The following is a 12,582-nucleotide window of genomic DNA, read 5'->3' as shown; positions in this document are numbered from 1 at the left end:
AATTGATGTAAGCAATGACATCAAATTAATTTAGGTGTGAACATATAGGCTAATATTGAATTTTCAACAAAGTATAACTTACAGTTCCAACCACATGCGTCGTGTTAGAAACCTGACCTTGCCCGTCCATCTGGACTAACCCGAAATCCCCTAATCTTCCATTCATTACTTATCAACCAATACATTATTGGCCTTGATATCCCTATGTAAGACCTTAGCTTCTCATCCTTCATGCAATTACAATATAGCTGAGGCAACATCCTTCAAAATTCTAATCCTATCATCACAACTCAACATCTTGCTCTCATCATAGTCACAATAGACCATTTGTCCAAGCTCCCATTTTCCATAATCATAGATCAACATGAATGTCCCGTGTTCTTTCTTGCATCAGCCTTTTAAACCAACGAGATACCGGTGTTTTAACAGACCAAGACTCGAAATCTAAGTCAAGAACTCTCTCCTTCCGTCGTTTGCATGTGAAATGCGTTTTACTATTATTTGATCAGTTAATGTAACATAGATATTCAATCAACCATGATTGATTGATTCTAGGCAAGTAAAATCCTACTGAAAGAGATCAAATTTCCATGTTTTTTTATCGTTAGCGTATTAATCCCCAGCTTTTAATGCATTGCTGTTTGGACGGCTAGAAAATTTCTATCTGAGGGCTGAGAAGAAAAGAAAAAGAAAAATCAGCTCGGTTACCTTTTGACAACTAGTAAGTTGATCAATAGTAGGCAATTCAATGTTCCATGTAATAAAAGCAAAGGCTATTCATGATAATTTCAAACCTACCAAAACATAAACAAACCACGAATGTCTGTCAATGGCGGATGTGAGTCCAGCTAAAGGTTCAAACATAAAACACATGAAACCAAAAGGAAAGGAAAAGAAATTAGTCTTATAGACTGAGCCCTAATTAAGGTCACAAAAATGGTGGTTTTCTTGTTTGGTAAAGTCAATACCCGAACCAAGCTATTATCCTTACAAGGATCATGAAAGGTGCGTTCTTGACTTCTTTTCATCAGAGGCTACCACCATTTCTCGGTCAAGCATTATCACACATGACCGCCGCCTTGATCCTTTCCACTGTGCATTTTATTAGACTATTGACGGTAGCAACCGATCCGAGAGAGAGTTTTGCCGTCGGGATCGAATCAACTAGAATCTGGAAGGCGACGGTAAGGAGGGAGCCGCCCGAACCGATTTCCACAATTCCTTCTCCATTAAGTCCCGGACCATCAGGAAGTATAGCGAAACCCGACGGTAGAAGCGCGACATAATCGGGATCCCCTCCGCCTAAGACGATGTTCATAGCAACTATATCGATCGGGGCATAAATTACGTATGATCCAGTAGGATCACTGCAACTCTCTTGTAGTATTAACATGTTGGATTGGTTTGAGTTTCCACTCTGCAAATATTTGTTTTAAATTGGAAGATTTTAGTTTAATTATTAGGATTATGCAAAGATCTAAAGAGCTTACATTACGCGCAGCAAGGAGACACAGTTTCCTGGGTCACGTCCATTAGCTATATGAGCATTTCTTCAACTACACCACCATTTGAGAGGATATCCCACTGTAAATTCAAGTAAATCGTTTAGGGTTTAGGTTTAGGGTGACAAAAGCAACTTATGTCTGCTTACCTCACTTCTAGAATTCTCGTCCCTGAGGAATCGAAAGCCCTCTTCAGTGGAACCGGGATCCAGAAGGAAGTTGCAGCACTTAGAACAATACCAGGTGGCCTGCCTGGATCATCCATACTCTTCCTGGTCATTACTCTCACATCATCAGAACCAGTTGCTGATAAAGTCGTCCAAGCATGGGCGGTCGAAGCGCCGACTCCAGTGCAAAAGCTAGTCACTATCCTCTCTGCCAACTTCAGCATACTCTTCCTTCCTTCTAGACTAGTTATAACTGCAGAACATGTAACATAACAGAGAATGAAGTGCACTAAACAGACAATTGAACTTTCTAGAGAAAGGGGTTATGTTTGCTTTTACCGCATAGATCCCCGGCTGGAATGTTACTGACCATCGAACTCGCAAGACGTTCACATTGTCGATCTAATGTAGCAACCCATCGGTTTGCCCCGAAAGCTAAACCGGAATTGACTAATGGTCTGTATATGTTGTGGACAGCTCTATCACCACTTCTACATGTTCAACCATAAACCTAAAGTATATCATGAAAAAAGAGATGATTAAATGAAGATTTTGGTTGCTATAAAAAGGGAATGTACACTAAAAAATAGTTTTACCTTTGAGTATCCATTGGTAATTCTTGGATCAAACAACCCGAGGGTCTTCTTCTACACTTGGAGATCGGATTCGGTCGTAAATTATCCAAGGAAACATCGACCACCGCCCAAGTTCCGTCGATGTGCTGCTTGCAGTACCTTACGAAATAATTCTCCCGAGTCGGTACGAGTGGTGAAGGAACTTGAAACTCAGCTGTCATCTGAAAAAGCAAAACATTAGGTAGATCATCGGTGTCTGTTCTAAAGATCAAGTGGTAATATAGTATCTTTCCAATTACTTCTAGAATTTCATGTATGACATATTATTGGACTGAATGTATAGTATCTAATTAATACCACTTGCAAGGCTCCATTGTAGTTTCCTGCTACACCAGTTGATAGGACTTCTAAAGTCATAGCCTTGAAACAATACCGCAAAACACTCTAGACCATTGATTCTGCAAATCAATTATTCGAAATCAAAAAATATTGAGTGAAGCTGAAGATATATATAAAAGATTTATATTCCATGCCCAAACAGTTCATCGAATAATCTCTAACTTTGAAAGAAAAGCCTACCACATCCATGAGAATCTCAACAAGGTTAACATGATTCATGATAATAACAGCAGAATCCCTTGTAGCTTCAGATCTCAACCCCAAAGGCTTTGGTCCAATACCCCTAGTGAAAGTCCTCAAGTATTCTTCTTCATTCAAAGCATCCATAGAATTCTCCCCAGGAACCCACAAAGGTTCCCCAGATTCAGCCATTCTCATCAGTTCTTCCATTGCAGCAACTGCAAGCTCAACAATCATTGGCTTATCAGCTTCAGTAGGCCAAGAGACTGACCTCAGAAGATCACCACCACCACCACCATACATCTCTCCTACAAACCCAGATTGTGTTCCAAAATTGAAAGCTCCACCAGGAAGGTGAGGAAAAGAAGTAATCATAGGCTTAACTACATATTTAGCTGCTGAACCAGCTATCCTATCAATCTGTAACAAAAAGGACACAAATCTGAGCATCAAACTATGAATAAATTATGTAATGCTTTCCTAATTACCTCTTCTCTTAACCGGGCATTCTCAATTCTCAAATGCTGCTCATCAAATGACATCTCTCCAATAGCAGCTGGTCCTCCACAATTGGGGCATGTAGCATTGCTTAGTGCTTCCTTGTACCTATTGTTCTCGGCACGGAGCTTTTCGTTCTCAGCTTTCAACATGGCATTTTCATGGCGTTCATGCTGAGCCTTCATTTGAGTGCGTTTGTTTTGAAACCAAAACTTGACTTGTAAAGGCTCTAACCCTAACTCGCGGCCGAGCTCCTTCCTTTGCTTATCATCTGGGTGAGGGCACTCTTTAAAGAATCTGAGAAAAAAAAAAAGAACCAAAGCTTCTTTAATCTATCTGGCATCACTTTCATGTGCAAGTACAAGAGGAAAAAAATAAGATCTTACGCTTCCATCTCTTGGATTTGACGCTGAGTATGGCGATGGTAACGCTTCCTCTTGGGGCGTTGGCTAGGATCCTGGTCGTCTCCGGAAGGTGCATCCATTTCAGTACCCGATTTGGTGTCGTAATCATCGTCGATCCTCAACCTCTCCGTCAATTCACTTTCGAACATACTGGGACTCGTATCAAATATGTTAGGGCTGAACATGGCTACAAATAGCTATGGATTTTCTGGGTTCTACCAAGGAAACATGCCAGTAAATTGAAAAGAAACTTTAGAACAGTGAGAATGAATAAAGAAACAAAGGGGGGGAAATCAAGCAAGCACAAATAAAGTCAAAACCACTGAACTTTCTAGGGCAAGTAAACCATAGACCATCTCTCTCTTAAGAAAAAGTTTAAGCTCGTTTATCGAGATGGATATTAATTTTTCCTCCTAATATCTTAATATTCATTTAAGACCTATCTTAAGATATAATCAAAGCTCAAATCTACCATTTGAGAAGTAAAACATACGATCTTAGTAAGAAAGCAGCAAAATGGGTGAAAATGAGAAAAGAAACTTACCCGATTGGTTGTTGGCAAAGGAGACTGAGAACTTCTAGCAAAGGGGGTGCCTTTAAAACCCTAACCAGACCTACACAGATGACATATCTGTGGATTTTCTATGGAGGTTTTGGGTTGATTTCAATAGTTTTTTCCCCTGGGAGAAGCTAATGGGATTGTTACAAGTTGCAAAAGAACTGAAATGACTGAGGCGTTTTAGTCATACCAAAACGTGCCAAAAGTTAGCAGAATTGACACAGTGAGAAAACCCTTTGACTCGCACGAACTTTCACACCAAAAGATTGTAACGCTCAACTAAGTTATCTAGTACTGTACTGTAAGAAACCCATGTTTTGTACTCCCTCTTTCTCAGCAGAACAATGACGGGCAATTTTCTTGCTTTTGTAGCTATTAAACATATATGAAATGATGAGAGAATGAGACCTAAACCCTTTCAAGCTTTGTTGAGAAAGGAGTTGTTTAGGGTCACTGGGAAAAAACCACCTTTGGGGTAAAAAGATTAGTAGTTTTTGACTGAGACCTAAGCTACCAGATGAAGATGAGAGAAAAGAGAGAAATGAAGAGGAGGAGGAGAAAATATGGTAGCTAAGTAGTTATTGTAGAGAGTATTTGATTGGAGAGGGTGCAATAGCATTAATGGAGGGTGAGAAAGCGGTGTAATTGCAAGAGAGAAAAAAGAGAAAGATAGCCCTCATTTTGTTTAAATTTACTTGCAAGAGTGTGATTAGTGATATTAATATATACTAGTGATAAAGATTCGGTTTAGATCGGTTTATGAAGAAAATAAGATTCGTGTAGTTGAATAATCACAATTTTTAAATATGTAAATTGAAAATGGAATACCATTTTAGTTTCATGTTTTTCACCAACTTTTACTGTCATCTTCATCAATACTGATAGGTTTTTTTCATAATTAGCAGGATAAATATATTAGATATGCAAAGTAATAACCTAACATGCTTTGCTCACTGTTTTTTTTTTCATTAATAAATGTGCAATGTCTCACAAATAAATATATATACCAAAGGAATTAGGTGAAAATTAATAACTTCATATATATATAAATCCACTAATAATTAATCGCTTCTTTTCTTTAATTAGTTAATGATTCTTTGCTATACCAAGAAAATGTATTCAATAAATAAAATTATTAATTATGTATAAATACACCTATTTTTTTACCAAGAACATGAACACTAGTATACATGTATAATGCACACTGCATCGTGTGTGACCGTTATGCACACGCGTATGATGTGTCTTATTTGTACATATGTATTATTAATTATATTCACACTTGTTAAATAATTATAACTAATAATAGTTGTGAATTGAATTTTCATCCTAAAATTATAGTTGAAGAATTATACTTCATTCCTTTAAGAAACCTACCAACTTGTGTACTATGTGTGTAAATGTTAGATTTTTTTTGCGCAGTATATATATGCTACTAAGTGAACCTAACTACATAAAGTCTCTCTTCCCCATGCCTCTCAACCGTCCATTAAATGAATGTACGAAGAATACACCATGCCTACCAAAATCTATGCAATTCCTTTTCTGATTTCAAGGACAAGTCTATTGTTTAATATGTATTTTCAACATAAATATTTGCATATAACAGAGGTATTTTTATTTAACTTAACTAAATTATTAAATTTTTATTTTAGTGTCAACCAAGTACTCGAGTTTAAAAGATCATTAGAGAATTGGGTACTGGTTCTTGTGGGTTTGGGATATGAAAAGTGAGCTAAATACGATGGTTGAGTAATAGTAGTATCGAGGAAATGGGATGCAATGACCGATTAGACAACGATGATGATTTTTTGATGTACTTTAATTTAGATAGACAGGGGTGGAACTAGGTAGAGATGGATGGTGGCGGTCGCCCTTATAAAATATAATTTTTATATCTTTTAAATATTTTTATTAAAATTTTTTTAAATTTGAAGGAGATAAATATGTTTTAGATAAATTCTATAGTTTGATTTAGATAGATAGGGATGGAATTAGGTAGGGATGGATGGTGACGGTCGCCCCTTTTAAAATTATAATTTTTATATATTTTAAATATTTTTTTATAATTTGTTTATAATTTTATAAGTTCGTCTATTTAATATAAAATTGTACATTTATATTTGTTAAGAAAAATTACGTGAGATCTCAGGATTCACTGAACATCGACGAGTGTAAAATAATTTAATAAAAAAAATGAAGTTTGTGTTTGCTTGTAAAAGACCAACATTCAAATATTAGGAACGGGTACAAGAGAACATATAATAGGAACACGTTCATATTAATGACCTGTACCAGTTATTGTCATGTCTTTAATTTGATGTCATTTCAACCGTGTAAAGATTCTGTTTATCTTTTTTATGTATATACATAAGATTCTGTTTATCAGATATATGTATTAATAATAATTTTTTGTATAATTATTAGTATTTTATCTATAAATCGACTAATTAAAATTAAATATTATAGAGGCGAGAACGACTTTCTTAACTTAATTTACTCTATTCACAAACATGATTCGAACCTTTGACCTTACTTAAGGAATCTAATATCTCATACCACTAAACCAACTTGTCGTTGATATATATATATATATTACAACTTTATTTATTTAATTTTAAAATTAAATAAATTGTTAAAATTTGACTTGAATTCAAAGGGTACAATTTAATTAATATATAAATTTAGAAAAATAAGAAACTTAGTTTGATTAGATGTAGAAGCTGTAATTTTTCTGTATGTAGAAAACCTATTTTTAGTAGATTTCTACTTTATAAGTTTCATTTGTAATTAAGAATATATCTCTATAAATAGATACTAAAAAATAGGGTTAGATATTAGGTTGTTCATGAGGACTCCTCTTATATTTTTTTCTTGACATTTGTGAATTTCTCTTCTTCTACCCGAGATATTTTTCGGGGGGGAAATTTCACATAAAATCTTGGTATATTTATTTTCTTAGACGATTATTATATATGTCGTTAACTTATACATAAATAAAAATGCGATTTAGTTTCATTGATTTAAAATGTAATTGAATTAAAAGAAAAAAGTTCTTCCAACACCATTAATGTAGTTTTATCCATGTCCGCTTCTTAGTTAAAGAATGCTCATTTAGATAAAAATCAACCATTATTGATCGAGTACAACTCATATCGAAGTTGTTGAAGGTGTTTAAAGATTATAAATTTGAGGGAGATTAGTTGTGTAATATTTAGGGATGATGGTTTGATTTTAATAGGTTTTGACTCGATTCGATAAGGATGAAATTTTTATAATAAAAGCATGTTTAGATTGAATTTTGTAAAAGGTGAGATCAGCTCGAGTTGGATTTAGATTTATGGTGAAAAATTTTAATCTCACGTGATATGGGATAATAATATAATTTTCTTCTATATATTTATGGATAGACTTAATATAAAAATAAGTGCTTAAACTATATCGTTTTTCATAAAATTGTGCCTAAATTTTTTCGGGTCAATCCAGGTGCTTAATGCCATAAACATTACCATTTTAGCTGTCAGACCGTAATTGTCGTTAAATTCTACTGTTAATGGACACGCGACGCCTTTATAAAATTAAAAAAAATAAATTAAAAAAACTTCAAATTATAATTTTTAAAAGGAAAAAACCCAAAATTTTATAAAAATATAAAAAAAAAACTTCAAAAAAATTAAAATCCTAATTTCAATCCTTTTTTCACGGTCGGTCGCTATCACATCATCAATCGGCTGGCTAACCACCTACGACCAAAACCCTAGTTTCCGCAATTGGCCGAGCATCCAACTGGTCGTAATTCAGGTTTGTCGTGGTAGCATTGTTCGTCGTAATTTTGGATTCGTCGGATTATTGGTCGTCGATGAAGGCACGACTAGTTGGAGGTTCGATTAGCATATAATTTTGAGTTTTTTATTTTAAATAAAATTAAATTACTAGAACGTGATGCATATATTTAACGTTTAATGGTCGGGGCATTTAAAGTGGTAATGTTTGTAACCTTAGGTAGGGGTGAGCATTCGATCGAGTCGAGTCAAAAAAATTTGAGATATTCAAGTTGACGAGTCCTATTTTATAACTCAAAGTTGACTTATTTTTTTTGAGTCAAGTCGTGTTTATAAAATTCGAGTTGAGTTGATTTAAGTCGAATTTTTGAGTTTCAGTTTAAATTAAATTATAAATGTTTACAATATTATGATGTTATTTGATTTAAATTTAAATGATATTTTATAAACATATACAATTCATATATATTTCTTCATATTTTTCTCATATGTGATTTTCATAATGTGATTTTCATATATCATACAGAGTCGAATGACTTAACTTAAAATTTAATCTATTAATTATTAAAAATTTCGAGTTATTCGATTTGTATTTTACAACTCAATTTGAACTTAAATTTTTTATAATTCATTAATTTACATACCTCTTTTTAAAAAAATAAAAAAATCTCATTTTTTAATTTCTATAATCGATCTTGCTGAAGATAACAATACTAATATATAAACACGATACCGAAAATATGAAAATAGGGGGAGTGGAGATTTTGTTAATTTCAATGTATGTAATGAAAGCAGCATAAGAAGTTTAAAAAATGTATATTAATAATGTACATTGGAAGGCGGTTTGAAATTTTGTTTTTATGTGTTTGTTTTGGACCGTCACATTATACGAACATCACACGGTATTGTCATTATCATGCTACGTGACAAAATTACAAATTTGGTTGTATAGATGAAGTGAAATATAATAAAAACGTAATTTTAAAAAAAAATTAAAATATTATATATATGCTTTTTAAATAGAATATATATATAAAAAGGAAATTGAAATAGATTCAAAATAATTTGATTATTTAAAGCTGGAACTATTTTCAAGTTGCTACACTTATTATTGCCTCAAATGATAACATGAATTCTTTTTTCATCAAAATCAATTGATTCATACTGACATAAACTTTTGTATGTGTTATATGTGTTAGAAGGGGTGTTTATATATGTATATATATATATATATATATATATATATATATATATCAATATTTCAACCGAATGGGTAATGATATCTATTTGAACTAATTAATGATTTATATATAAAAAAAGAATCAAATTATGACACACTCATCGATACGCAATGAACCTCCACCGATAAACACAGAAACTTTCTCTTTTTCCTTTCGTTCCGTAGATTCCGCTCTCACCCTTTAGAGATACCTCCAATGATAATTAACCATGATTACTAACAGTAAAATACTAACCCAAAATTTACTGATTTAAGACATACAATCCAACTATCTTTCAAATTGATATTTTTCTTAAAATCGGCGAATTCAAGGTATATCACACCAAATCAAAAGATTATAAACTAATTTGTAATTAAAAAATTGATTAAGGATGCATAGATAATTAAAAGAATTGTAAAATTAAATATTCTACAATATCTGTTATATAATTGTTACATGAATTCTGATTATATCTGTTAATGAAATTAGATCATATTCCTAAATAAATCTTAAAACTGAAATATTTCTTAAAATATATATATCGAATTTATTGTTATTTTATCTCGACGAATGTCTTAACCTTAGCTTTTGACCTATTATTCTCTCTATAGAGTATTCTTGTATATTATTTATTTACAATCTAACGTGCATGCATACTACTCTCTTAGAATATTGGAACTTTGATTATATTAAAGCAAAAAAGGCTAGTTGAGAGAAAGCTTACCCATTGATGGTGCTGTGAAATCATGGGCTGTCTTGAATTCATTCATCTGCATCAAGTTCCAGGCCAAGGCTAACAATTAAGAATGTAAAATTGCAGACAAAACTTACCCAACTTGGTGCAGCACCAGAATGGCCATCGCAGCAAACATAAGCCACGTGTATAACATCTGTTGGATACCCAATTTCCATCTCTCTCTCTCTCTCCTTCACAACTACAACAAAAAAAAACCCCTTTCTGTAACCCCAGGAAACATTTGCAGAAAGAATATGTGGAAAAGGGACCAAAGGGGACTTACCAAAGATTTTGGAAATGATTTTGAGATCCCTTTGATCTTTGACTTGGTAGCCATGATGCTGGAACAAAGGGGACTTACCAAAGGGACAGCCGATTCAAAGAATGGTTGGATGTTGAAGGGAACCCTCTTGAGTCAATGTGGATCCAGTCTTCGTATCTTTGTTTGTTGTCAGTTTTGGTGAGTGGACAAAACATGCAAAAAAGGGTATATCTGAGATGAAATAAATCAAACGCAGGGAGGCTGAAAAGGCAAGCAAAATGGATGCTAATGGCGGCTTGAATAGAGTGTGAGCAGATACCTTTAGTAGGCTGCTTGTTATTGGGAGCGTGTAAAAATGGGGAATTCAGGCCATTGTTATGTCTTCTTAAGATAACTACGAAAGGAAATATGCAAGTATTTTTCTCATTAAATCCGGAAAGAAAATTAGAACGATTTGGATAGGGACAACAGAATATAGGGTAAATTACTTATTTAGTCACTAAATTACATAGCTGATTATATTCTGACCATTAAACAAAAAGTTTTGTTAATTAAGTCACTGACCCTACATTTTAACAAAATTGTTGAGGTGACGGTTTTAAAATTTATATAATAAAACATTTATCCTCGTTACTTATACATTTAATTAATTCCACTAGTTTAACTCACTAAATTTATAAACTTTATTAATTTGATCTCATCTTAAGACCGAATGATCTCACCGAGTTAAGAGAAACGGGCGAATTACGTCTGTTTCGAAGAAGACGGTGTATGTTTTGTAGTTGATAGTTTGGCTTTTTAAACTACATTTCGAGTGCTTTTCTCGGTTAAAACGGATGAAGGTAAATCATACTAAAAAATATTTAAATAATGTTTATAACATATTTTGAGAAAATAATTATGAAAGATAATTCGAGAAAAATTTAAAAAAGATGAAGTAAAAAGATAACGAATATTCAGTACCTCATTTCTTAAGTAAATATTAAAAATTTAAATTTTAATGATATGAATAGGGCAAAAATAAAAGTCGTTTTAATTTCTATTCAATTCTGACTTAATGGACACTTGTTGTATAAAGATTTTAGTGTAGGAAATAGATATATACATCAATTGGATAGTTAAATTAGATAATAAAAAATCTAAAAGAAAAAGTTCATGATCCACCCGTAACACTACCATTAAAGATCTCAAGAGTGTCACCATGGGCAACTTGATGCCACCTAAACGACCGATTATCGTCCATCACATTTTGTTTGTAAATAAAAAAGTAGCCTTCTTGTGGCAAATGAAAATGAAGCCTTTGGTGCAATCTCTGCAACTCTTTCCTCAGCTCCCCAACATTATCCGTCGCATTCATTTCCACCGGTACCTTCTTCGTCCCGCACTTGGGCAACACTAACAGCTTCAACTTCTTCGAACCCGACCCCGTCCCCAAATTCGTAGGTGACGGCTTGGTATCGACATCGATATCGTTATTCTCCATCAGCTGGCACTCTCCACTCGACTGAACTACTAGCTGATTCACTGGGACGGGTTCTATTTGGTTGTTAATCTTCTCCTTTGGTTGTAGAAACGTGACGTTGGCGTCCGTTTCGACGGGGATTGACGATGGGATATGGACTTTGAGTTGTTTTTTCTTGGACGGCGATGAACTTGGCTGTTGTTCATTGACTTGGGGTGTGTTTTAATAGAATTATTATCGGAATCGGAAGCGAGGAGTAATTGAATACGTGAGTTTTGTAGGATTTGACAGTACTCGACGTCTGTTTTATCTGAAGGACATGGCCATTGAAGACTAGGGTTTGGTTAGGTATGGGTATTCCCTGGTATTTCTGGATTTTTTCCTTGATTTCAAGAACCGTGTCGAAGAAACCAACTTCAATGGAAAATGCTTCGCCTCTCTGGGTTCAAAGAAGACATCCATTTCAAGACTTGAATGGCGATTTTGTCTTGGTTTTTTTTTTATGGAGGTTTTGTGTGAGAGTGTTGATTTATGGCGAATAATCTGGTGTTTGTTAACATCTATATCCCATTTATTGCAACCGTGGGCCGTGATTTACTCATTTATTTCTCTAGATTTTGAAGATTCGGAATAAATAATCAATTAATTTTGCTCTTTAAAGGGTTCGGGTTTTCATTTACAATTGGCAGATTTTGTTTACCATTTTGTCATTCACTACTGCTTTTGTTCACAAGAGAGAAATGTCTTTACCTTCTCTGCTTTTTTAATCTTTTATTAGTGGAACTGATGAATTTTCATTTTATGATAGTATTGATAGAATGGAAACAATATCTTAT

General features: G+C 33.7%; 2 pseudogenes; both read right to left on the bottom strand.

Moving 5' to 3' along the window:
- Window positions 1–1,049: 1,049 nt before the first annotated feature.
- LOC120206091 lies at window positions 1,050–4,372 on the bottom strand (annotated as a pseudogene).
- A 7,065-nt stretch (window positions 4,373–11,437) lies between these two features.
- On the bottom strand, window positions 11,438–12,208 carry LOC120205912 (annotated as a pseudogene).
- Window positions 12,209–12,582: the final 374 nt, after the last annotated feature.

The sequence above is a fragment of the Hibiscus syriacus genome, unplaced genomic scaffold (assembly GCF_006381635.1).
Source record: "Hibiscus syriacus cultivar Baekdansim isolate YM2019G1 unplaced genomic scaffold, ASM638163v2 tig00013285_pilon, whole genome shotgun sequence".
Taxonomy (NCBI): domain Eukaryota; kingdom Viridiplantae; phylum Streptophyta; class Magnoliopsida; order Malvales; family Malvaceae; genus Hibiscus; species Hibiscus syriacus.
This window is presented reverse-complemented; position numbering and strand designations above follow the sequence as displayed.